Raw genomic sequence first — 4,804 nt, 5'->3', positions numbered from 1 at the left:
TAGCATCCTGTACCGGTTTTCCCACCTGACAAAGCTGGTTTCCCTGATGGCTCTAAGATTTTTCTCTTTTGCTAAGAAAGTTGATGACAAGCCCTTTCTTTCTCTGAGTCTCCTTGGAGATTGGGGTTTCTTTTTTCCTTCAGAGGCTGTCCTCCAACCCCCTCACCCCAAAATGTTTTGACAACTTTTTGCAGCTGGCAGGAGGTGGTGTGATGACGCATCTGGAGTTGGTGACAGTCTCAGCCTGGTCATCTCTGGTCAGAGTGCAAAGGGCTGCCATGTCAGGGTGGACTCTCCCCACCCCTCCAGGGACCGGAGCTCTGTCCCTCTGTCTGGCCTTGCTAGGGCCCCCACTTCCTCCTCCCAAGTGAACAGCTGTTAACAAGCATGGTCCTGAGCCTGGCAATGACGGCATGGTGACCCCCTGAGTTTACAGAGTCGAGGTGGTTTTGTTGAAGTCTTCATGAGGCTCGGGGTGGGGTGCCTGGCACTGGCCTCTCTGTGTGAGGCAGAGTGACTACCTCCCAGGGTTATCTAGGCTGTAATCTTTAGGGAGGCACATTGACAGGTCTTTCTCCCACAAAGCTGTTGGGTGGGTTGGAACTCCTGACGTTTTGAGTAGCAGTGCTTATCCATTGTACCACCAAGACTCTTTGATGGTGGAGGGTGGCCCATATTTTTACAGCCTAAGCGGAGGGAGGAAGGCCACAGTTTATAGTGGGTGATGTCTGCCAGATACCGGAAGGCAGGAGGAGAAAGCGCCAGGGCCACATGTCTTTGCTAGTTTCTTTATTTTCAAATTTCAGTTGATCTGTTTGTGAAGAGCAGTTACTGTATAACCAGGCAAGATTAGGATCTGCAGTTAGCACTGTGCAAACTAGGATTTTTTCTGTGTTGTTTTTATCACAGAGTCAGATCAACACATATCCTCTTTCAGCTCATGAAAGGGAGGGTGTCCCTTGTAAATATAAAGTCAGTGTCTTTATATCAAGGCACCCTTTTGTTGTTTTTAGACATTTTAATGTGGTTGGGTGAAAAGAGTCCAGGGCAGGCTCCTTTTCCAGCCGCCAATGTATATACATTTTGTTTCACAACATTGGGTGTAGCCCCTTCAGTGTAACACTGCTCTACTCCCCGCCCCCGGCTTCTTTCTGTCCATGCGCCCATCCTTCTTGCCCCTTCCTCCTTCTGAACTTTGTTTTGGGGCAAATGCTGCCCTTCGGGTTTCCTGTGGTTGATTGTTTTGAGGAGCATGTCCTCACGGTGTTCCTGCTCACTTTATGAGCCTGTCTAGTGTTTGGCTGAAACGTGACCTCTGGGAGGGAGTTCAGTTCTGGGTTTGAAGGGTGTCTGAGGGCCATAGTCTTAAGGGTCCCACCAGCTAAGACACTTGAAGGTAGGTGTGGGCTTGCTTGTTAGTTATGATTAGATTTAGCCACTTTCTGGCTCTGTCACCTGAGGGCAAGTTACTGGACTTCTTTGTACAGTATTTCCTGATCTGAAAATGGGGGCTTGAACTTGCTCCCACTCAAAGAATTGTTGTGATAATTAAGTGAGATAATCTACGAAAAACACTTAGAATGCTGCCTGCATGTATTAAAAAGAAAAAAAGAAAAAGAAAAAGAAAATCTTGTTGCCATGGAGTTGATCTGGACTCATGGTGACCCTGGATGTTACAGAGTGGAACTACTGCCTAGGGTGATGTTGGCTGTCATCTTTACGAAACACGTCACCAGGTGTTTTTTTCCGCTGTGCTGCTTGGTGGGTTCGAACCCCCAACTCTTAGGTTAGTAGTGAACTGCAAATGGCCTGTGCCACTGGGTAAAACTCAAACCGAACTCACTGCCATCTCAAGTTGATTCCGACTCATAGTGCCCTCTGTTGGGTTTCTGAGGCTGTAAATCTTTATGAAAGCAGACCCTGAGTATATTAGCATCAATGAATGTAAACCATGTTTTCTTACTATTTTCATTATGAAAAACACACCTATGAAAATATTTCTGTTTTGCAATAAGTTTAATAAAAGCATTGAGCCTGTTTCCTGGTAATGTTCAATACTAATAGGCTCTTTTTCTTGACAAAAATATTTTATTTGAGCGACTGGTATACACCGTCCGATCTGCAGCCTATATGCCTATGAGACCAGAAGAACTAGATGGTGCCAGGCTACCACTGTCATCCATTTGGAAGGGGATCTATATAGGAGATCCTTGATAGGGAAAGAGAACAATGTGGAACAAAGCTCAAAATCATTTGGAGGAGGAAAAAAAAAAAAAAGGGAGGGACCAGGTTTGCTGGTCCAATAGAGCCTGGTGGAACCACTGAGACTGTGGCCCCTAGCTACCCTTCAGGTCTAGAATTGAACCCACACCTGTGGTTTCCAGCCAAACAAATACAGGCATATAGTTGAACATTTACATCAGGTAGATACACTCCTTGGAGAGAACAATCATAGGAGAAAGAAGAGCTGCTTATGCACAGGGAGACAGCTCAGGGGGCAGGAGTGCATGGAGGGATGGACACTGGGAAGAGGGAACACTGGGGAGGAAGTGGGAGGGGAGCTGTTGCATTGTGGTAAATTGTGGTCAATGTCATGAGACAAAGGGTATGTGAACTGCTGTATGGAAAGTGAATTTGCTCTGTAAATCTTCACCCAAATCACAATTTAAAAAGTATATATATTTTATTTGGTCATTACCATGAAGGTACAACCTAAACAAATATGAAAACTGGTTTTAGATGTCAAACAGTTACCTAACAAGGAACAGTTTTTTAATGGCAAGAGTGAGCTCTAAGACATACCACATACGACACAGGAAAGGTAGTTGAAGACAAACAACTGGGTTGACTTGAAGACTCTGCTCTCCAGTTTCTCCCCGTGGTGTGTGAGGATTATTTGCTGTGGATCAATGGCTTGGTAAGGTAGGTGGGGACAGCCCCCAGGTGGCAGGGAGCAGCAGCAGGCAGGGCCGGCAGGAACAGGTAGGAGGCAGCCCAGGAATCGAGTGGAACGCTGGAACAGCTAAGGGAGACTGTAGTGCCTTGCAGGTGCTGTGAGGCTGGAGGCTGTGGCAGCAGGGGTGCCCATGGTGGACCAGTTTTAGTGGAGCTTCCAGACTGAGACAGACTCGGAAGAAGGAGGAGGCCATCCACTTCTCAAAGAACTGGCCAGTGAAACCCTAATGAATAGTAGTGAAACACTGTCAGATATATTACTGGAAAATTTTATGAATAGCTCTGAAACATTGTCTGATACAGTGCTAGAAGTTGAGCCGCTCAGGCTGGAAGGCACTCAAAATATGCCGGGGAAAGCACTGCCTCATTAGAGTAGAGCCGACCTTAATGATACAGATAAAGTAGAGTTTTTGGGGCCTCCATTTGCTGAAGTGGCATGACTCAATATGAGAAGAAACAGCTGCAAACATCCATTGATAATCGGAACATGGAATGTATGAAGTATGCATCTAAGAAAATTGGAAGTTGTAAAAAATGAAATGGAATGCATAAAGATTGATATCCCAGGCATTAGTGAGCAGAAATGGACCGGTTTTGGACGTTTTGAATCAGACAGCCATATGATCTACTATGCTGGGAATGACAAATGGAAGAGGAATGGTGTGGCATTCATTGTCACACAGAATATTTCAAGATATATCCTGAAGTACAATGCTGTGAGTGATAGAATAATATCCATATGCCTACAAGGAAAGCCAGTTAATACTACTATTATGCAAATTTACGCACCGATGACCAAAGCCAAAGATGAGATAAATTGAAGATTTTACCAACTTCTGCAGTTTGAAATTGACCAAACATGCAATCAAGATGTGCTGATTATCACTGGTGACTGGAATGCAAAAGTTGGAAACAAAGAAGAATCACCAGTACTTGGAAAATTTGGTCTTGGAGATAGAAATAATGCTGGAGATCACATGATAGAATTTTGAAGACCAATGACTTATTCATTCCAAATACCTTTTTTTTTTTTCAACAACACAAATGGCAGCTATAACATGGACTTCGCCAGATGGAGTGCACAGGAATCAGATTGACTACATCTGTGGCAAGAGGCGATGGAGAGCTCAATATCTTTAGCATAAACAAGGCCAGGAGTCGATTGTGGAACCAACCATCAACTGCTCATTTTCAAGTTCAAGTTGAAGTTGAAGACAATCAAAACAAGTCCACAAGAGCCAAAATATGACCTTGATTATATCCCTCCTGAATTTAGAGACCATCTAAAGAATAGATTTGATGCATTGAACACCAATGACTGTAAACCAGAGGAATTGTTGGATGACATCAAGAACATCCTCCATGAAGAAAGTAAAAGGTCATTAAAGACAAGAAAAGAAGAAAAGACCAAAGTGGATGTCAGAAGAGACTCTGAAACTTGCCCTTGAATGGAGTATAGCTAAAGCAAATGGAAGAAATGACAAGATAAAAGAGCTGAACAGAAGATTTCAAAGAGCAACTTGAGAAGACAACGTCAATTATTATAATGAAATGCACAGACATGGAGTTGGAAAGCCAAAAGGGAAGAACACACTTAGCATTTCTTAAGCCGAAGGAACTGAAGAGGAAATTTAAGCCTCAAGTTGCAAATATTGAAAGATTCTGTGAGCAATATATTGAATGATGCAGGAAACATCAAAAGAAGGTGGAAGGAATATACAGAGTCATTGTACTAAAAAGAATGGGTTGATGTTCATCCATTTCAGGAGGTGGCATATGATCAAGAACCAATGGTATTGAAGGAAGAAGTTGAAGCTGCACCAAGGGAAGTGGCGAAAAACAAGGCTCC

The sequence above is a fragment of the Orycteropus afer genome, unplaced genomic scaffold (genome assembly GCF_000298275.1).
Source record: "Orycteropus afer afer isolate SDZICR_OR568_19922 unplaced genomic scaffold, OryAfe1.0 scaffold00083, whole genome shotgun sequence".
In the NCBI taxonomy this organism is placed as follows: Eukaryota; Metazoa; Chordata; class Mammalia; order Tubulidentata; family Orycteropodidae; genus Orycteropus; species Orycteropus afer.
This window is presented reverse-complemented; position numbering follows the sequence as displayed.